Below are 23,324 nucleotides of genomic sequence, written 5' to 3' on the forward strand. Positions count from 1 at the left end.
GCAACACAGGAGGAGGCTTAGCTTGCTACGCCATTGCTGCTGTCCCTAAAGCTTGCTTTTCTTTCCTTTTTTCTTTCTTTTTTTTTTTAAAGATTTATTTAGTTTTATTATAAAGGCAGATTTGCAGAGATAAGGAGAGGCATAGAGAAAAGATTTTCTGACCACTGGTTTACTCCCCAAGTGGCTGCAACAACCAGAGCTTAGCTGATCCAAACCTAATAGCCAGAAGCTTCTTCTGGGCCTCCTACTTGGGTATAGGGTCCCAAGGCTTTGGCCCATGCTCTACTGCTTTTCCAGGTCACAAACAGAGAGCTGGAAGGGAAGTGGAGCAGCCAGGATACAAACTGGCACCCATATGGGATCCTCGTGCATGCAAGGTACGGATTTAGCTACTAAATCCTCCTGATTTTTAAACAAAGCAACTCCCAATACCATCCTTTTATCCGTGAGTGGCTTAATCTATTTGTGTGAACAGATCCTTCATGGGATAGTCATTTCCCAAAGGTCTCACCTCTCAATGCTGCTGCACTGGGGACCAAGTTTCCAACACATTAATTTTGAGAGACATTGAAAACAGCAAGCTGCTGGACTTTATGCTTGGTAGATGCTTGCAATGAAAGAATCTCAACTGATCTTGAACTGTGGTAATGCAACAAGGTGGAGGAATCCACCATGGGGGGGGTTAGGGAGGGGTGGGGGGGAATCCCAGTGCCTATAAAACTGTGTCACATAATGCAATGTAATCAATAATAAAAAAAAGAAAACAGCAAGCATCTTGCAAATTAAATCAACATTTGGCAAACAGATCTTTGTTTAAATTGGCCCGCTGCCTAGGCCCACATTCAGGGTCTTTTTGATTATTAGATTTCTGTCACAATTAGCAGTAAGTTAAGGTGCTAAAAGAAAATAACATTATTTTTCCCTTTTTAAGAGTTCCACATCTTAAAGGAAACTGGCAACTTGGCAAGATCTTCTCAGGGAAACTAACCTGTATTGTCAAGGTTCGTAATGTTTGGTGAATGCACAGTTGGGCACCTACCAGCTCTCCCAAAATCTAACCAATCCTAACACATGGGTCACAACCTTTCAACAAATTGAATGTTGACTTTTCCACCTTGATTCAAAGACGTGATTCTGTTATCACTTCACTCCTTGTCTAGGTTGGCCCCTTCAATTCACTATTGAAAAAATATTTTGCAGATTCTTTTTTGTCCTTTATTTCTCTCTCCCTTACACCAAATGGCTAGCACTGGAAAATTCCAGATATTTGTCTGCTTTGCGCCATACTCACGCAGCTGAGCTCTGCTAGGGAATTATTCTACCAGACAAAATTGTATGCCTATAAATTGATGAATACCAACCCCAAATGGGCATTAAATAACACCTGGCATTCTTCTCAAAAGCTTACATTTCTTTCCTGAAACTCCTTTCCCGCTGCCCACAAAGGTTTTTCATGCTTTATTCACTATTTAAATTTTCTGTGCTTCTTTCCCCTCCCTAAAAGAGTTACATTATGTTTTTTTGTGGCCCACAACATTTTTGCCTTTATGGAATTCTTCTATTAAGAAAAAATTTTTAAAAATGTCTTCTGTAGTTTAATCGATATAGAAAAATATAACCCAAATTAGATTCTTTGTTCATTGTTTCTATATTAGCTTTCTCCCTGATTTTAAAAGAAATTGAAATGAAAATGCTTTAATAAACCCCTGAGTCCAGGAAGGCACTGTGACTACAATGCCTAATGGATAAGTTGGCTTTTCTCCAGTACCTCATCATCTGATGACCTTGCTTTTTACTGAATTTGGAAAACTGAGCAAAGATTCTTCACCTTGTTATGTGCTGGTTGGGGCTAAAACCTGGGCAGGAGAGAGTGGACTGGAAGTTCTCCCCATAGAACAGGATTTCTTACCCTTGGCACTGCTGTTATTTGAGCTGGTTGATTCCTTGCAATGGGAAAAGGTCCTATACGTTTTATGATGGTTAGCATCATCCAGGGACTCTCGCCTATAGACACTAATAATGCCTTACCCATCACAAACACTAAAAGTGTCTCAGGCATCGCCAAATGCCCCCAGGGCAACAAAATAATCCTTAGTTGAGAAGCAGTGCTACACAGGTGCAAACTGAACCATAATGATAGAAGAATTCTTCTTGGTGAAAGCTCCTAAGAAGCAAAGAAGATCATGGAAAATACTAATAACAATTTAAAAAAAAGCAAAACTGTGAGCCAGGAATTGCCTATAAAATATGAATGTAAATGTTTACCAGGGAAAAATCATAGGAGTGGAACTCTTCAGAAAATTTGACAGGGTTGGAGTAGGGTGCAAAAAGAGGGATTGTTTTGCATAATACTGATTTAAGAAAAAAGATTTGTTTGCTTTGTTGGAAAGGCAGATCTACAGAGAGAAGGAGAGACAGAGAAAAAAAAATCTTTCATCTGCTGGCTCACTCCCCAAGCAGCTGCAATGGCCGGAGTTGAGCCAATCCAAAGCCAGGAGCCAGGAGCTTCTTCCAGGTCTCCCACACGGGTGCAGAGTCCCAAAGTTTTGGGCCATCCTCTATTGCTTTCCCAGGCCACCAACAGGGAGCTGCATGGGAAATGGAGCAGCCAGGACAAAAACCAGCGCCCATATGGGATTTTAGCCACTAGGCTACCATGCTGGGCTCCTGAATTTTATATTTTCAAAGCGAGATTTGCTTTTATCCTGACAGTCTACAAAAATAAAATTAGATCAATATTTCTGAAAAAATGTTACATTTTTCCTGTGCAAAAAAAGAAGCAGCAGCAAAAAGATATTAGTGAACTGCAGCATACAAAGGACTAGCAAAAAAGGAGCCATCAGGGCCCGGCGCAATAGCGTAGTAGTTCAAGTCCTTGCCCAAGGCTTTGGGCCGTCCTCAATTGCTTTCCCAAGCCACAAGCAGGGAGCTGGATGGGAAATTGAGCAGCCAGGATAAGAACCAGTGCCCATATGGAATCCCAGCGCATGCAAGGCAAGGACTTCAGCCACTAGACTACTGCTCCAGGCCTCCAGAAAGGCTACCTCTTAAACCTAGAGAGTATAAGATAGACTCTGGCTAATGGTTGTTTACAATCCAAATCATCAAATATTTAGATAGTAGATTTTCACTGAATTTCCAGCTACATCATATTTTTTAAAGGGAGAAGAGAATAATTTAAGCATTTTAAATATTGTAAAGGGTTTTACAAGTGATTATTATGTAAGTGCCTGAGCTTGATATTTTAGTGATACTGTGAAGAAATTCAACTAAAAGAGAAATGTTTTGGGGATAGTTTTATTGTTTTATGTCAGTCATGGAAAGGCAAGTGTTGGTTATTTTATGCACACAATTCATTTCTAGAATGACCTTTTGCTATATTCATTATTCTGTATAATGTGTAGTAAGTACATTTCAATATTTCTTTACATCATGTAAAGCCCTCTCTGTCTCTCATATGAAATGAAACTTACCAAATTTCATCTGAAAGAGCAAGTTTGATCTTTCAGCAAGTAGCAGAACGGGACATGATGCATGGTATAGAGCAAAATAAGGAGGTTTGTTATGAATTACAAATATTCTGTAATATCTTTATAAATCTGTAAAAGTGAGTGTCTTCTATCCTCAGCCTACCTTTTTCTTCTTTATTTTTTAATGGACAGCAGATGACTTAATTATATTGACTTAGGCAAAGCATCTCAGTGTGCCTGTAATTGTACAACTGTGATGAGTAAGTTAATGAAAACTACTTATTATCATCTTTTCATACCCGTTGAGATATGTTATTTCTTATCAAAGGAAGCATAAAAAATGTTAAGTGAGAGGAAATACTAGAAAAAAGAAAACATTGCATTAAAGAGTAGCTTATACAAAAAAAACACTTTTCAAACAACTACAAGGATAAAATGGTGGACTGAAGGAAGCTGAGAACAGGAAGAAATGTTGTTGCTATGTGGTGAAATTTTCCTAGATAACTGAAAAAGTGAAAGATTTGGTAGAAGATCTAGAAGAGAAAGCATATTAAAGCAACAGAAAATATTATGCTTTTTAAAGAAACTGAAAGAACTATGTGTGCATATTCATGTTTTTGAATTCAGGAGGCAGACAGAAAGAGAACTCTCATCTACCAGTTCGCTATGTCTGCAACAGTCAAAACTAGGAACCAGGAACTTCCTGGTTCTAGCAAGACCCTCTGGAGGCCTCCCAAGTGCTCTTCATTGCAGAAGCAATGGACACTTCACCAAGGATTCTCAGAAAGGACACCCAGGGCCATGTCCCAACTATCAAAGAGGTCATTGGAGATATGACTGCCCCAGAAGGCCAAGTACTTCAGGCCAGTTATTTCCCATTGGATCTCCCACATGGGATGAAAGCAGCCCGGAAACTTTCACAGGCTCAAGGCCATCCATGGACTTCAGTGACACCTCAGAACAGCACCCCAAGATCCCCACATAGTTCTCACAGTGGAAGGGAAAGCTGTAAGTTTCCATCCGGACACTGCCTTCTCTGTCCTAGCTAGCTTGGGCTTCTTCCCTGCCTTATGGTGACCATCAGGGTCTCTCAGGAACCCCAGATTAGCTCAGGTGACAGGTAGAAATCTAGAAGCTCAGAAAAGAAGTTTTTCTAGGGAAAAGTTAGTTAGCCTGCAACTGCTCAGCCTGCATCACTGACCAGGCTCCTGACAGACATGTTTGCCATCTCCCTCTTCAGTTTTTACTAGACTTCACTGAAGTAGAATACCCTTACTGCCCTAAGGCAGACTTCATGTCTTCCTCATTTGCCAAGTGTTTTAGGATTTCTCAGCTCATCTACTTAAGATTCTTATGTTCTTCAATTACCAGTACATGGCTTGTTAGCCTATAAATTAGTAGATTGCTTGCCTCTTCCTTGAAGTGTGCAAGTTCTGTAAAATCTTGTTAGAATACTATAAACCACTAGGTTATTGTAAAGGAAAACTAGTTTAAATATTGTACCATCTACAATGTGACTAGTAGGTCTTGTAACAATGTTTTCAGTGCTGTTTTAGGCTATATGTCTTCCTGAAACTCTTAGGGCTGGCAATGATTGGTAAAGTATAACCATTTTAGAAAAATCTAACACTTGCCGGTTTTCTAGCTAGATGCAAAACTACTGTAGCATTTTCAAACTTCAAATGCAAAAATCGTTAAGGTTAGTCAAGAAGTCAGCTTGCATTTACCTGTCCTGTGATGGGTTTATATTCTGATGCCACATGCTATTCCTTTCATTGTTTCAGATAACAATTTCATACAACTCAAAAGCTTCATGTGTCCATTGCAGTCATTGGGTATGTTTCAAAATTGGGGACTTGAAGGAGTTCACTGATATAAATCTAGTCTATAGCTTTAAACTAAAGTAGTGTTTACTCTGACAAAGGTTGAAACCTGACTATTCTTTTATATCTAAGCTTGAAAGCCCAAGTATTCCAATTGGGTTTCTAACTGAACTCATGATCTGCTAGGTTGGGAAAGAGTATAACTATGTTATATTTTGTTATCTAGACTTCAGCAAAGAGAAGCCTTCAAGTGCCAGGTAGTACTTCAGACACCTGATGACTTCTACCCTCTACCAAGAATTTCTAGAACCCCCTACTGCTGCTGTTACTGAACAACGCCCCCCTTCAGTTCAAAGCAGCTAGAGCAGGCCGCTGTCCCTTTGTCCCTAAGCACAGTTGGGGTTCATTCCTCTGTTTGGAAATGTGAGGATTTAGACAGGGTAATATTATTACACCCTCAAACAGCCTATATCACACACAATAAGATATTGTGATGTAACCAATACACCAATAATCAATGACAGACTGCTTCTGATCTACATCAAAGAACTGAAAAGCCTGAAATGCTTTTAATACCCTATGTTGTTCCACATTGGGTCAGGAGAGCAGAGAAATCTTCCACCTTCTTAGAGTATGTGAGAAAGATGTTAAGTATAACTTATCAAGTTTGTAACAGATAACTTACAGACAGCAGGCTCGAATCTGCATTAGACATTAGCAAAAACTATAAAGACATACAGTGGGATCCAAGAGCTATCCTGAGAGCCTCTTAACCGGAGGTCATATGCACAGAGCAGGAGGGGACCCCAGAGTGGAACAAGAGGACAGGAGGAGGCTTGTATCCTAACCCCAGAGACTCCGGTATCTCATGAAGGACTATCAGTATGGGCACCAAGGACTATATCCCAACGGCCAAGGAGATCACAGGGAATTGGAGTGCCCTCGGGCTGAGAACTCTGAGGTCAACCATTCCCTACTGGATTTCCCACACTGGATAGAAGAAGTCCAGATCCTTCCTCACAGGATCTAATGTCATCAGAACAACAGCCAAGAGCCTTGAGTGGTCCTCAGAAACAGAACAACAAACTTCCTTCGAGACTTGGGAGAGGAGTTTTCTCTGGTCCTTACTTAGTTCCAACTTTGGCTCCCCACCCTCTCTTGTAATGACCATCAGGGTTGTTCTGGAGCCCCCCCCCCAAAAAAAATTAGATCAGATAGACAGAGACCAATAAGGAAAGCTTAGAACAGACAGGAAAAAGTTAGCTTGGACTTCCATATACCTTACTAGGTAGGACACAAAGATCAGTTACACCTCATTAAGGTACTGAAGATTTCTCTGCACACCCCTGCTAAAATTGTTCTGCTCCTCAATCGTTAACATATGGCTTGTTAGAGTTATAAGCCTGTTTGGACTATCCTAAAATTCGTGAAGTTCAGTAAAAATCACGCTTGAATACTATAAACTGCTAAACATAAAAATGAAAATAGACACAAGACAGCTGAATGGTACCCTATAACCATTTTGAGATTTATAGCAGCCAGTTGCGTATAAACTAAAATTGAGATGTCAGTGAAGTAGTTACAGGATGTGGTTAAGAACTTGCATTTTCTAACATATTGGTCACTCAATACCATCAATTAACTTCATGATGTTGTAAATTTCCATGTTTTTTCCTGTTGTTGAAGTTGTGCAGTGGCTTTTCATTGGAGGGAATGATATTCTGCCAGCCCTACTTTCAGACCAAGGATGGTCTCCCAATGAAACTGTTGAATTTATCTGGACAATAAGATGTTGTACTCTCTGCATGGCCCATGCTCTCAATGAAGGAATCATAACTGGTTATGAACTGTACTACTGTAAAAATATGGAGGAATTCAATATGGGACAGAGCTTGGGGAGGGGAATCCCAGAGCCTATGAAACTGTGTCATAAAATGAAATAATAAAAAAGGAAAGAAAAGAGATAAGGACATGTTTACATTGTACATGGCTATTTTAGATTATTTTTGTCCTGAGTTTCTTATGAATAGCTCATTAATTTAGTCCACAAATATTTCTACTAGGGTTTCCCATGTGTTGTCACTATTGTAAGTACTTAGGATATGCCAGAAAACAAAACAAAGATTCTTGCCCTTACCTAAAGATATCTTTGTTTTGTTTTACCTAAGGCTTCAAAGACTTTTATACATATATACCTTCAGTCTATAAGAGTAATTATCTATTTTTAAAAACCTAACAGTCTAATGAGAGTTTACAGTTCAAGAGAAGTTAAGATTTCATAAAATGCAACTACTAATTGTATTACAATTGATAATAATTCTTTGTCTTTGAAACTCAGAAAGGATAAATGACTTGCCAAGTTTATACTGCCTGTTAATAGCACAACCAAGACCTCCCAATTTGCTCTTTGGCATTCATTCTACTGTACCAAATTCACTGGCTTCTATGCAATGGTTGTGGTTGATTGGAAACAGTTTGACTTAAAAATCCTATTTATACATACTGGACCTGCTTTATTTGACTCCAATGCTCTCTGTGCCTCGTCTCCTTCTTGATGACTCCAATGAAATTGCACAAATCACGAAGATGTGCCTGTCCTTTTGGCACTGGCATCCTCATATGCTGCCATTTTCCTTAACCATTGTTCAACTGGAATCTCTAACTTCAAAGCCTTTAATGTAATCACGTCCTTTCTTCATCACACAAAATAACTTCTTAGGAAATGTTTGCCCATCTTCTTTTTATCAGTAGTGAACAAAGGATGGGGGCAACAGGGGTAACATTAGTACTATTTTATTTCATTGTTTCCAGCTTCTCTCCTACTTCTTCACTCCATAGAATATGTTCCAGAGCATTCTGTTTCTCTCTATTTTGTGTTTTATATACTAAGGTGTTTTTCTTCATAGCATCACTAGTTAAAGATCCGTTAGAAAATACTCGAGTTTTAGGCCATATCAAAATTGCTTCTGGGGACCAGAATTGTGGCACAGTAGATTAAGCTACTTCCTGGCAATGCTGGCAAATACGTATGAGCACTAGCTCAAGTTCCAGCTGCTCCACTTCTAATCTAGCTCCCAGCTAACGTACCAGAGAAGGCAACAGAAGATGAACCAAGTGCTTGGGCCTCTGCTTCCCACATGGAAGACTAAGATGGGATTCTTGTATCTTGGCTTCAGCCTGGCCCAGTCCTGGCCACTGAAGTCATTCGGAAGAGTTAACCCACAAAACAAAGACCTCTATCACTTTGCCTTTCAAATAAATAAATAGATATGTTTTTAAAGGTTAAAAAACTGCTGCATTGTAACAAATCTACATACTGAGTTACTATTTAGCCAGTTGACCTTTCTTTGGCTCGCTCTCTATCGCTCATGAATTGTTGAAGTGTTTACATCATCTATTGCTGGGTAGCCCTCCAAAAAAAAAGTGGTTTAAACTAATCTATTGCTACCTCTTATTCTGCTGTGAATTACCTGGGTTTGGCCAGCCAGTTCTTCAGTTTGCCAAGATGGTTACAGTTCGATGGTGGTTGGAGTCATCAATAGGCTCAACTGGGCTGTATGTCCAAGATGACTTCTTCAGTTGGGTATCTGGCTCATTGACCGGGATGTTTAAACTAGGTAGGGATTTGCCAGGCTTTTCTCCAGTTATGCACCCCATTCATGTGGTTGCTTGAGCTTTCTCAAAACATATAAATCTCATTTAGACTTCTTGCATGGCAACTGGCTTCTTCCAGAATGTTCTAAGAAACCCAGGTGGAAACAACAAGGCTTCTTTTGACTGATCTCAAAAGATCAATGTAAATGCCAGGAAGTGCAGTTCAGGGCAGGAGCAGGGGGTGGGAGGGGTGGGATGGATGTGGAAAAAGTATGGTGATTACCAAATAAAGGGCAGTGGAATTTGCAGTTTAAAGTCAAGTTCACGTTAGTCCACCTGGTTGGCAAAGCTCTAATTTTTAAACAAATGTAATTGACTAAAACAAAGTTCTAACTGTTTTGTTAAGCATAGCAGATCCAGAGTCCCTTTTAATTAAACAAAAGAAACCAAAGAACTTTGAAGTTAGCTTGCATCTCTTTACCTGTATGTAATCCCCCAGTTATTGGGGCATGTGATAATTGTCCAGACTTTATTCTGTTGATGGCCAGAGGCAGAGCTTCTACTATGCTAAGGCTGACAAGCCAGAACAGGTGAGCCCATCTTTGCCTGGCTCTGCAGACCACCCGCTCCTTGCTTCCCACACAGGCTCACCTACAGCCTGAAGCATCCCCTGAGTCCTTGTGGGGATGGACGCTTGAACATGCAAGGAAAGAAGACATCCAAATACTCTTCGTTCCAAGGAGAGAGACATTTTGTGAAATCCTTGGCAGCATGCTGGCTGGCGAAGGCGTCTGGCTGGTGCACTCCTCCCTCATCGAGTTATGGCACTGCCACCTCTACTCTGGACAGTTTTGAAATTTCATTTCGCACACCCTGTAAGATCTGAGTCACTCGGCTTGCAGTAGAGGAGGAGGAGGAGAAGGCCATCTGCTAGTCATGAGCAGATGACAAATACCCTTTGCTGTGAATTTCCATCCTCATTTCACAATATTTGAGTAAACACATTTTGTAACCTCTTCTTTTTTTCCAGAGTTCCCTAGTGCTTAAAATGGATTCTTTCTTGGTAAACAACATTTAAAAGCCACCTTCTCTCCTTCAAACAACTCTATTACCAAAATGACAAGAAGGCAATCATTGCAAAATGCTGTCTAGTTAAAGAGCAGAGCAAAAAGAATACACTTTGGGAAGACGTTTCCAAAGCTTTGAGAGGCCACACCACCATACACAGCTCCATGGTGACCTCTACTGTCAGTCTGCAAGAATCCCCAAAATATTTCATCAAAACCAGCATTTCCAAATAGCAGTTATATAATGAAGGAATGAAGGAAAGAAGAAAGGAAGGACATATGAATGATGAGAAGCAGATATAAACATGAAATAACTGGGAACTAACGCAAAATCAAAATTTGTGTTAGCTTCAAGCTATGCAGCACAGCTCAACGTGGAATTATTCCCTTCCCTGCTTTTGCCTGAAGAAATTAACAATCAAGAAATAATGAAATTGAAGTGTGAAATTGGGATTAGGGAGATAAGTGAGTACAAATATGAGAACCAAAAAGGTTGGCTCTGGCCATCCTAAAATCTAGAGGGGAAAAAAGAGAACTGAAAATAAAGTAAGACGTATAGCTAGACCTTGCTATTGTAAAAAGAGAGAGAGAGAGAGATGCTTTGTTTTTTTTTAAATAAAGTGCTTTATCTTGATATTATATTTTGAACAAAATTCCCATGGTACTGCTGCTGCTGCTGGAGGGGTGTGTGTGTGTGTGTGTGTGTGTGTGTTGTGTATGTGTGATACCCCAGGTTGTCTAAGGCCTAGCAACTGCCTTAGAATTTGTACCACCACCACAAGAACAAATCTAGTAAGGCTTTTTTCTTTTTAACTTTGATGAGAAAAAAGGAGTATGGCACCAAGAAAATGAAATACATCCCTGCTGACAGCAGAGAAAGTGAGAAATGGACCTGCTGGCAACCAGATCACAGTGTGTTCAAGCAATACACACCATTCTGGGCCAAGATTATATTTGAAACAAGACAAGGGTAAAGCCACTCAGCAATCACAAAAATAACTAAGCATCCTCCTTTTCTCATGTGAGCAGCTTGTTCCTTTACCCATGACAACTCCAGGTTTACTTGTCCTATATGAAAATTATTGAGGCCCATATACTACATTGGCCACGCCTCCTGAGAGAGCCTAATCCGGAGTCAGCCTTAGCTCCCCTAGACCATCCAGGGATGCACCCAGAATAGGCCTGATCCCAGTGAGCAGCCCTCTGTCTCCTCTCTCTTCCCAAGGGCCTCCGGTTTCCTCTAGCATATTGTTTTCTTCTGCTGCACTTAGTTCAACAAGCCTAATGTATTTAGATACAAATTCATTGCTGGAGGCGTTTGGTTGGTGGGCTTTCATAGTGTTGGGCACTCTACAGTGAAGTTGAGTGTAAAAGAACTTAAATTAATATAAACAAGACAGTATTTCCATTGTTTTTCTGGACAAGGACAGCATGTTAATGGGCTAAGGAAATGGCTTTTAGATAGTCTTCCCTAAGTATCCCTTTGCATGTCCAGGTTTTCAGTATAAAACCACTTACAGACTATTGAAGACCACATTCTGTTATGGAGGTCTGGGAGGATGAGCTGGTGTTAGATTTCTTGTTGAGAGCAAATCCATGCACTTTTGGTAATCCTTCACCAATAAAGAGTAATTTTCCATTGTTATTATAATGTCATTTGGGGAGGGAGGCAAATCCTTCACATTCGTGTGTGTGTGTGTGTGTGTGTGTGTGAACCTCTCTGCCAGCTTCAATGTCCTTCAACTTCTAACAGTTCACAGCAAATCTGGAGCATCCCTCGGGGTTGATGAGAGTTGACATTGACCCCTACACTCTGCCTCCATGTTGTTGGCCAACTACATTCAAACTGGGTCAACTCAGAGGTATAAAGTACCTTCAGGAGTTTTCCTTCAATGTAAGGCTATAGCTAAGACTTTCCTTGCTTAGCTTATGTTCCAGCAGCACCTAGCTTCCCCCATTGTCTTACTAGCTTATCCTTGGTGCATGTCCTTCATCAGTCAGGTGCACACAGTCATCATCACAGGCTACTAAGCAGAAATTAGGTAATATTTTTTAGTTGAAGAAAGGCTCATAGGTGTTTCAAGGACAGCTTAGGGTCACATTACTGATAAGCAGTAGACTAGATTTAAGATCCTCATCTTTATGACCTGTAAGGTTATGGCATCCCTCTTTCATTTTATCTTACTGCTTATCCTTTGAGGCCTTGGATGTGGCCTTATCTCCCCATCTGTGGGCACATGGAGGAAATGTTCTGATGGATATTAAATGCATTTTACCAAACATCTGATACATAATTGAACATTTATGCTGTCATCCAGGGGCACGGTTTTCCTGCTCGCCATGCCAGCCAGTACTTATTGGCACTCCATTCTTCCTGACCTCTGCACGAATCATCCTTACTGCTCATCTCATGATAGATAACCCTATCTACCCATCCCCCAATCAAATCTACCACTGCCACTCACAGCCTTTGTGAAACAAATGTCAAAGTCACAACCTAGAAGAATGCATGTTTTCTATCCATTCTGTCACACAGAAAAGTCTCCATAGAATCTCACGTTTCCTTTTATCTAGCTCCTTAGTCCCTTATGTGCAGGGATTTCCTGATAGTGTTGATTTACATTGATTTTTAGAAATACCAGCAAGTGTACGTTATCAAGTGTACATTATCTTATTTAATCCTGAGGCTGGAGGGAGTGCTGTTATTCCTCTTTCAAGGATTTGGAAATCAAGGCCAGAGAGAGGAAAGAGATCAAATATACTGATCAAGAGATCAGTCATGGTGGACTTTATAGTTGATATTCATGTGCATTTTCCAGCACATGCATGTGTATGTGAACACACGTGCATGTGTGCGCGCTTACCACAATGTCACTTAATCTGAGTTCTTATATCTTTTGTTGTCCACATTAACAGAGCTTCATTCTCTCCCAGGCTTCCTCAGAGAATATAGGCTTTAGTTCTCCTTTTGTCCCTTTCTCCCTTCGTCATACACAGCATCTTTGAGACTCATCAAATCTCCATGAAGCAGAGGAAATACACATATTTCCCTGGAGAATCTCAGCTAAGGCAAAGTCTACGCAACGGAAGTCATAGAGTCTGTGGAGACTCCACCCAACCACTCACATTGCCACGGCCCCTTCACCCACTGAAGTGAGCCCTGGTGGATTTCACTTCCATCTTCCTACTTGCAAGGAGTATTTCTGCTGCTGATGGATTATCCTCCACCAAGACATTAGCAATTTGCTTGGGGTTGGTCCTGCTCCACAGCCTTTCATCAGACCCAGTGTTGATGAACTTTCCTAGTCTATCCCATTGAACTTTCAGCCAAGCTCTTCCTGTTGCATAAACTGAGGAAGAACTGCTGAACGAAACAATTTCAAGAAAACCTAATAACAATTTATGGAGTTCCCTTCCAGAGGTCCTGCACTGGCAATAAGGCATCTGGGAGATTCCATTGCTTAAGGCTAACTTGGATGGATTGCTTCTTTGCCTGGCATGTAACTGGATTTCAAATTTCAGTCCCTGCTCACTTATCGACCCATTTGTTTCCTGAGGACAGAAGTTGATCCAACTTAGATATCATTTTGCTTTATTTCCTTTTGGTTTCTCTTTAGGCTGGGCTCACAAAGACTGACTTCCCACCAGATCCTCCAGGGTCTAGTGAGTAACAAAACTAGTTTGTTTGCTATCACATAAAGATAGAGGTTGCCTTCCAAATAATCAGAGAATGACTTGTGTACCCTTTTTTGATTCCATCTATTTTGGCTCATGGTGATAAATGACATTCTTTCCATCCTACTCCGCCTCGAATATTGTTTCCATCACTGACCACCTATCTGACCTCACTTCTACAAACTTCAGTTTCCTCATCAATTAAATGGGAATTTAACATACCCACATTATTGGATGAGTGAAATTTATAGATGATTACTATACAGTATGTGCTCAATAATGAATTGTCACATCCTCCACTTTAAATGTTATCCCTAGCCCTTGCTGATATCCCCAAAAGATTGATACATAAGGAATGCAGTGTTGGCTGTGAAGGTTTGTCTGACGTTCAATAAAGTCATGTCACATGGGCAGTATGCCAGCCTGATTCTCCAGGGAATGTGTCTTCATCACCCTCAAGAACAGCTACTGTTCCCTTGTCCAATGAGGTCATTGTCCAAGGCAGGCCATAGGAACCAGAATATTTTTCTGTGTCTAATTCTAGGGAAGGTGAAAAACACCAGAATTAATTAGCGGGAGTTAAAGAAGAGGTCTTCAAGACCCATAGGCAGAAGGTTTATTTTGAAAAAGAAAAATCCATTTCCATGATAATTTCTGCTTTATAAATGCCCTTTCCAATGCTTCCATTTAACAGGAAGAGCTTTCATATTTTTTTCCAGGCTTGTGACCTCTCACCTACTTTGAATGATTCACTCAGTCCATTCACTGCCCAGGAATGTTGGCTTTGGCAAAAACCACAGTCTCTTAAAATAAACACAACTGGGCTTTCATCTCACAGTGATCACTGCTGGCTGCATATTTCACACACTGTACAGCAGGATATGTTAAATTAAAATCATAATCTCTAGGGTGAAATCCAGGGCCCGCTTAAGTCACTCGAGAATTACTCATGCATTAACTTCCAATAAAGAATTTGAGTAAAATCTTCAGCCATTAACTCTCCCAGGTAATGGTCTCATCCTCTCCCAATTATCCTAACCCACAGTAAATTAAATCCATCTAGAAGAATGTCGTTTGAAAAGGAAGAAGTGAATGCCAACATGTAAGTCCTGTGGAGGTGAGTTGGAACTGCCTTATCAATTCTTTTAAGCACATCTCCAAGTTTAACTTAAATCTTCCTAAATCTATATACTCAACCCATATAGATTAACAATATGTTCAATGTTATATTAAGTGGTTTGAGTAGTTCAAAGAAATACGTGACACTGAGCCTTCAGGAGCTTAAAATCTTCTAGGCCGTAAGAAAAATTAACACAAGCAAAAAAAAAAAAAAGGATAAAAAAGAGCAGAAGCTGAGTGTAAGACAGTCCTGAAATGGAAAAGGCAGAAACTTTCTCTGAGTGAAGTGTGGGTGTGACTTCTGTCAGCTATGTGATAGTGGACAAAGCTTCGAACTTGCCCGAGATCACGGTTTCCTCATCTACACAATAGGGAATGTCATACTAACCTCATGGGCCTCAAAAAGTGGTTGGAATTATGAAATGCAACAAAGAAGATAAAGTAGTACTATACAACAGTACCCAATATGGCCTGTAATAAAACGAGTGCAACAACATAACAAGCTAGTCCAAGAAGGCCTTTGTCTTTTGGAGTTGGCTTCTTTATGTTAGGCTTATTTTTATTTATTTAGAAGATTCTGACAAACATTAAAAACTATAGGTCCCTTGTGATATTTCAATACATTCATAGGTTGTGTCATGTCCAGTCAGAGTAAATGTATTCATCTCTTCAAATATGTAAGATTTCAAGGACTGCCTTTAAATGGTAGTGAACAAATCAAACTTAAATGATCAGGCTGTAAACATTTTGGGGGCCACATCATTCCTTTTTGACTTTAGCTATTACTCATAGCTTGCTTACTGCCTAGCACACAGCCAGTGCTTAATACACTTTTGTTAACTGGATAAATAAGTAAATTCTCGAGTTCAGTTGCATTAAATTTGTATACCCACACAGGCACACAAGAGACCTTCCTTTTGGGCTTTCCAACGTTGCCCTTATTTAGATGACCCAAAGGCTGAAAGAGGTAAAACTGTGATGCTTCAGAAAACCCTTTGTAGTGTCAGCCTCGTTGAGTTATTGCTAATAGCATATCCCTGGACACCACTAAAATAAGCTTTTCTGTATCTACCTAAACTATAGCCACAGTACAGTTTTCTTTAACCCCCAAAAAATTCCTAGTGGGAAAAGATTATGAAAGGCTTTTTGTGCTTCTGTTTAGCACAGTGACTAAAGCAAGAGTGCATGTCATATTGTAAAGTAGAGATGAGTGCAGCTGGGATCTCCAAAGAGGCCATCACCCAATTCATGGGTGCATGCTCCAGAAACAAGAGAGACAAGTGCCTGCAACACATACAACTATCTTGCTTAAGAAAACAAGAACAACACCAAAATACTTACAGAGTTAACAGATGCTATTTTTCCCTCTCCTAAATGAAATCTTCATGGAATGTGCTTTTGTTTCCTTTGGGCCATTATAAAGGGTAACAGATACACACTGTTTAGGAAATGACAATCTTTAGAGAAACAGGAAGCCATAAAATACCTAAGAAATGAATGATTTTCCCATAAAGAAGCATTACCTTCAGCAAACAAGACACAAAGCAGCAAGAGCTTTCCCTGGTGACGGACAAGCTAAAATGTGGTTCCCCTAGGACCAAGTTGTGTTATAATGATCTTGCCTAATGAGAGAAAGCACAGCACAAGCAGACGCTTGTGAGGCACACTGTGGTAGGAAGAGGTTTGAGAGGCATGATTATCTCCCACACTGCCCTACTTGTGTGCATCTTGCATCTGTTCCTGTATATTTGGGGTTGGTATCACTCTAACTTATTGGGTTTGTGACTTGTGCCCCTCTGTATGTATTTTGTGTCTTTTCCAGTTTCTGCAATGAAGTGTTATGGTCAGGGTTTTGGTTCTGCATCCCCTGCAGCGCCACTTTACACCTCATGCTATTTGTCAAAGTATTTTAAGTGAGACCTAGGGGAACTAGCCTATCAGTAAGGAGCCTAACAAGAAACAAAATGCGACTGACAAGATTCAAATAAGGAGACCCTAATAAAGGAACCACCAAGCAGGTTATGAGAACAAATAAGGGATGTTGAGGCACCCAGGGACTAGCACAGTAGGGTCCCTTTGCATGTGCAAGCCTAAGAAGAACAAGGGAAAGAAATAGAACCCTGTGCACGCTAGCACATGGACAGACCACCCAGTGGTAGGCATGGAAGGTCTTATTCACTGTTTGAGAAGAAAGGCAAGGGGCAACACCTCCACCTGTACGTCTTCTGTTTTTCACTCTATTGCTTTACCTCAGTTGGTTGAATGCATCCTGGCAGTAAGAACCTGATGCTGCAGTCCATGGGGATCTTTTCGCCAAGATCACAGAGCAGGGCAGAGATTGGCTAGGGTCAGACAGCAGGGTGGTAACAGGGAATAACCCTTAAACCAGTGATGGACTTCAGTGCCATCTGTGCCCAACCACACCTACCACAATGTATTGAGTGTAGGACTTAAGAGTTATTCTACCCAACAATGGTCCTCAAAGGTAGGCAAGAGAAAGACAAAGTCAGTGGAATGCTATCATCTGTGTGTTCTTCAGTGTTGCTTTTAGGCTTCGGTGTCAGTTTTTGTTTTCCTAACTGTTCCTACCTCATCTAGAACTACTATTTTGATACTTGTCTGGGGCCCCCACCCATTTCACCTGTCACTCCACTGAGAATGAAACCACAAAATGAGACGGTGTACAGGTCACATAATCTGCTTAACTCTAGTGTTGTCTCAAATAATGTGGGATGTGATCAGATGCCCTCAGTTCTTTTTTAACTGTAAAATGAAGAAGCAAGGTAATAGTAATAAAAATAAAAACAAGGAGCCATCAGTGTTGACTTTCTCAGTTCGTCAAGATTTAAAAAGAGAAAAACTGGGAATGGAGAATGAAAATAAATGATGTTGAAAGGGAAGAAAGAACCGCCAAGATTAGCTGAAGTAATTGCTATTGTTTGGAAATGGTGGATGTGTATGGACTTTTAAGTCCCGACAATATTTAGTGAAAGTCTTCAAAGGTGTGTCAGCAGGGAGTGGAGAAACAGGAATGAGATCATCAGGCAGATTCTTTCCACTAAAGCTCAAGTCTACCTTACCCAGGAATCTAGAATGTTTTCCTGAATTGGGTAAACTTTTACAATGACATGAGATCTGTTATGACTTACTGAAGCTTTTTTATCCGTTACTGATCATGTCATTCATTGATTGGTCCAAGAAGTACAGTAGCTTTCACATTTGCAAGAATCTGGAAATGTTTATTTGACATCAAAAGAGTCAAAAGGGAAACACTCAAGCAATTTCTCTCTAGGAGTCAGAATAATTGGGGAGGGGGATTTAAACGTAATTATGTTATATTCCTAAAACCACTCCACTATTTACAGGTGAGCTTGAAGACATATCCAAACTTGCTTGTATCATCCTGCTGGATTCCTTAGGCATCCAATCACCAGCAGATTTCTCTGGGCATTCATAAGGGGTTGTTTTGTATTTTCATCCTACTTGCGTTCTCTTATTACCTCTACATTAGGTTTTAGGGCATCTACCAAGAGCCTCCAGAATATCTGAAAATTCCCTGGTCCCACCGTGGGCTCCCTGAAGGTAAGAGTGTGGCTCATCATCAATTTTCAGTTCTCTTAGCATTCTCTATACTGACTTCCATAGTGGTTGTAGCAGCCTACACTCCCACCAACAGTGAGGGAGGGTAACTTCCTCCCCACATGTATGCCATCAGGTGTTGTTAGTAGAGTTCTGAATGTAGATCAATCTCACTGGAGTTAGGAGGAACCTCAGTATAGTTTTCATTTGTATTTCTCTGACAGCTAGGGAGCCTGAGCATTTTTCATATGTCTGTCAGCAATGTGGACTTGTGTTTTTTGAAAAATCTTTGTTCATTTCTTTCTCCCATTTCATCACAGTGTTATTTTATTTATTTATTTATTTATTTATTTTTATTTATTGCTGTCTGAATTTCTGAAGCTCTTTGTAAATCCTAAGTCCATTCTGGTTTTTTAAATGTGCTATAAGTGGAACGTTATATTAAAGTTACAATGGTGATTCCAATCTGCAGCTAAGTTTGAGACATTTTCAGGGGTGTTCATGGAGGTTATTACATAATTATGTGTGACATATTTTCTGACTATCCACAAAACATGAATGCATAACAAAGGCACGTATTTTGGGAGAACATTTAATTGGTCAAAAGAATCATATTGAACACATTGGAATGATTGCATAGGGAAGGGAAGCATGGAAATGGTATGTGTGTAAGTATATGTACATACATGAATAAATACCATAGAGATGCCTTGAATTAACCAACAAGGTTAAAATGAAATTAACTGTCACATATTATGTCATAACTTCATCTGAAGCTCAACGAATGTTAACCATTCAATGTGTCAAATGATACGTGTAGTTAACTGTCTACTGGACATATGTTCTTGGGCTTCTTAACGTCAGGTTTGATTCAGTTAGCCCCAGATCAACTGCTTCTTCCCTCAAATATACACCTAAAGAAGAATATTTAAAATTGTATTGTAAAAACTTTGAAAAAATCTGCTCCTTCACAAAAGCATTGTAAATATTGGCAAAATTTGTCAAAATCACTTCCATCAGGGGCTGGATTTGGTGCCATAGTTTAAGTCAATGCTTGAGATCCCCACATCTCATATCATAGTAATGAGCTTGAGTCCCTGTTATTCTACTAATGTGTACTCTGGGAAGCAGCAGACAAAACAGCAGACAATGGACCCCTGCCACCAATTTGGAAGATCTAGATTGAATGCTGGTTTCCTGGCTTTACCCTGGCCCAGCTCTGGTTCATGCGGGTAGTTAGGGAATGAACCAGTAGATGGAAAAATCTCTCTCCACTTCTCTCTCCCTCACCCCCATCTCTCTGCCTTTCACAAAATATGGAAAGAGTTAAATAAATTTTTAAGTTAAATCAGCATTTTAAACTTATTTATATAAGAAGAGAACAAATTCCATGTATTCCACCATACACATTTCAGAGCATAGTGATACATTGTACCTCACCCTCCCTCCTGTCTGTTTTCCCCACCCACCATCCTCTTTCCTTGTTTCTTTTTTCCTAATATTCACAGTGACATACTTTCATTTCACTTCATAATCACAGCCTTAGCACTCTATTGTGTAAATATTTCAGCAAAGTAGAAAGAAAATAGACCCACTATTCCTCCAGAGTGTATAATATTTTTTAAATTTTCTTGAATATGGTGAAAAAAAAGAAACTTAAGGTTTGCAGCAATGTAAGAACTGTTTAAGAAAATGCCAAGGGCCTGGCACAATAGCTCAGTAGCTAAAATCATTGTCTTGCATTCACCAGGATCCCATATGGGTACTTGTTCGTGTCCCGGCTGCTCCGTTTCCCATCAAGCTCCATGCTTGTGGCCTGGAAAAGCAGTAGAGGATGAACCAGACTGTTGGGACCCTGCACCTGTGTGGGAGACCTGGAAGAAGCTCCCAGTTCCAGATTCAGATCAGCACAGCTCCAGCTTTTGTGGCCATTTGAAGGAATGAACCAGCAGATGAAGTTCTTTCTCTCTGTCTCTCCTTCTCTCTTTAAATCCATTACATAAAAATAAATAAATCTTTTAAAAAATATTTTTAAAAAGTGGAGCCAGGCACAATAGCCTAATGACTAAATCCTTGCTTTGTATTTCTAGGATCCCATATGGGCTCCAGTTTGTGTTCCACCTGCTCCGCTTCCCATCCAGCTCCCTGCTTGTGGCCTGGGAAAGCAGCCGAGGACGGCCCAAAGCTTTGGGACATTGCACTGACATGTGGAACCTGGAAGAAGCTCCTGCCTCTTGGCTCCGAATTGGCTCAGAAATTTATTCCAAGTCTCCCATGTAGGTGTGGGGTTCCAAGGCTTTGGGCCATACTTGACTGCTTCCCCAGGCCACAAACAGAGAGCTGGATGGGAAGTGGAGCAGCCAGGACACAGACCTGCGCTCTCATATAGGATCCCAGTGTGTACAAGCTGAAGATTTAGCCATCGAACCATTGCCCCAGGCCCTAGATGTTTAAGATTTATTTACTTTTATTGGAAAGGTAGATCAGATCTACAGAGAAAAGGAGAACAGAGAGAAAGATCTTCCATCTTCTGGGAGCTGGATGGGAAGTGAAGCTTTTTGACACAAACAGGTGCCCATATGGGATCCCAGAGGTTGCAAGATGAGGATTTAGCCACTGAGCCATCACACCAGGTGAAAAGCAAAAAGATCTTACTGAACTGGTCCATGAGAATCATTATACACAAACTACAAAAATAACAAACCAGTGAGGAGATGATCTAATTTCCAAAATTTCCACTTTGGAAACGGTATTATCTAAAATCTCCAATTTTCAACCAAAAACTTTAAGACACACACCAAAGAAGCATGGTTCATATGGGGTATGGAAACCTGTCAAAAGAAGTAGTCATAAAGGAGTCCCAAATGTTAGAGTTATTATATGATTTTAAAGCAATCATTGTGTAGTATGTCCAAACACTGAAAAATCCATATCTAAAGATTGATTGACATTGTGGGTTAAGCTACTGCCTATGGGCAACAGCAGTCTTGGCTACTCCACTTTTGATCCAGCTGTCTGCTAATACATCCAGCAAAGCAATGGAAGATGGTCCAAGTATTTGGGCCCCTGTCATTCATGTGGGAGATGAGAATGGTCTCCTGTCTTCAGCCTGACTTAGCCCTAGCCATTGCAGCCAACTGGAGAATGAACCAATGGATAGATGTTTTTGTTTCTCTGTATTTCCCTCTGTCTCTGTAACTCTGCCTTTCAAATAAATACACAAAAATTTTAAAAGAAAATATACATGAGCACAGTTCAAAAGTTTGTGGAAACACAGTTGAAAAATAAACTTTCATGGTGAAAAAAAATCTTGAAATTACTTATGTGCATGTCAGGATACACTTAAAAAGCAGAATGGTGGACTTGTGAGTGTTGTTGAAGGTCTATACTATTGTAACAATACAGAGGAAATTAGTGGGGGTAAAGGGAGGGGAAGGTGAACGGGGAAATCCCTGAACCTATGCAACTGTATCATTATAAATAAAATTTAATAAAAAAGAAGTCACTTATGCGTGAAATCTTCAAAAAGATCAAGTAAAATGTATGTTATGAAAAGTTGTGCAAGGATTTCAAAATTTTCTAGCATTAAAATAAATCTGGACTAAGTTGTCAGGACATGGCTGGAATAGGATCTACTCTGGGTGCATTAAGAAGGACATAATATCATATGAAAACAGCCCCTTCAAAGCAAAACAAATTCAGCCAAAACTGAAGCAAGAACAACATCATCAATGGAAAAGAAAATGATGAGCTCACTGATGCTTTATGAAAAACTCATGGAGACAATGCTCAAAAGAAATCAGCAGTGTATAAATGAATGCATTTTGTGAATTCATTTTAAGGCGAGATGACATGATATTAAAGACAAAGCCTGTAGTTGTAGATCATCACATCAATTTTTGTGGAAACAATCTTGTTTGTATCCCAGTTGAAAATTACCAACAATAAATTACAGGAACAATAGTCAGCAGCTTAGACATCTCAGTTGGTTTAGCTTACATTGATCCGAACAATTCACAATTCAGTTAAGTGCTTTGCAATTGTGTAATAAGAATCACTTTTGCTCATTTTCAGTAGCATGTTCCTCATTTTGAAGTGAGCTCTCATCAAAATAGCCTTTAATGTTCATATATCTGATAGTCTGCTCATGACTTTCTAGGTAATATTCAAGACAATTGAGGATTTCTCTATAGATCTCCTTTTCCTTTGAGTCTAAAATTGTTTTTTATGGCAACAGATGCATTTTCTAGTATGTACCTCCATCTTCTGCTTTTCCAGGCTCATTAGCAGGAAGCTGGATCGGAAGTAGAGATCCTGGGATTTTAACCACCACTCCAATATAGGAGCTCAGCATTGCAAGCAGAAGATTTGATTTGCTCTTCCACAGTGTTGTCCCATACTCCTCTCTCCTCCACTTCTGCTAAGAACACACCCAGTTCCAAACTTTGTCTTGGCCCGTCCCTGGCTGTTATGAGCATTTGGAAAATCTTCCCCTCACTATTATAACTTGTATCGGTGTTATTGTTTGGCCAATTGTTGAATGCTCATTGTGAAGCACTCTCATATATACTCAGCAGAGCCATATACATATGAATCCCAAAAGCTTGTGCAAGTATGCTCATAACAACCTCATTTTATAGCCCCAAACTGGGTTGTCACATCAGTAGCAAGCTACATAATGGATAAATGAGTATATTTCAAAATGAAATACTATACAATTAAAATTACAGCTACACATAATAACTATATATATTTCCCAAACTTAATGCCAAGTAAAAGAATCCAGATACAAAAGAATACAGTTAATGTTCAACAAAACTCCCTTGTTACCTAGGACTGGTAATGTGTTCTCTCACCTTGAAAAATAGAAATGCATTCTCAAAAAGATGACCCTTATTGAACTGAATCTCACGAACCACTTGAGCAGTTATGAGTGAGTTGCTGAGGATGCTTGCCTCTCAAGATCTTCCTCAAACTAAACAAAATTATGTCTATCC

General features: G+C 39.9%; 1 long non-coding RNA gene across 1 annotated transcript in view; it reads right to left on the minus strand.

Moving 5' to 3' along the window:
- LOC131478527 (uncharacterized) overlaps positions 1 to 13,250 on the minus strand; it is a 113,139-nt gene extending 99,889 nt beyond the window's left edge. Inside the window, exon 1 of the long non-coding RNA XR_009244538.1 lies at positions 13,081 to 13,250. This is a non-coding gene — a long non-coding RNA (uncharacterized LOC131478527). The remainder of the gene's footprint in view (positions 1 to 13,080) is intronic.
- Between the last annotated feature and the right edge of the window lie 10,074 nt (positions 13,251 to 23,324).

The sequence above is a fragment of the Ochotona princeps genome, chromosome X, assembly GCF_030435755.1.
Source record: "Ochotona princeps isolate mOchPri1 chromosome X, mOchPri1.hap1, whole genome shotgun sequence".
Taxonomy (NCBI): Eukaryota; Metazoa; Chordata; class Mammalia; order Lagomorpha; family Ochotonidae; genus Ochotona; species Ochotona princeps.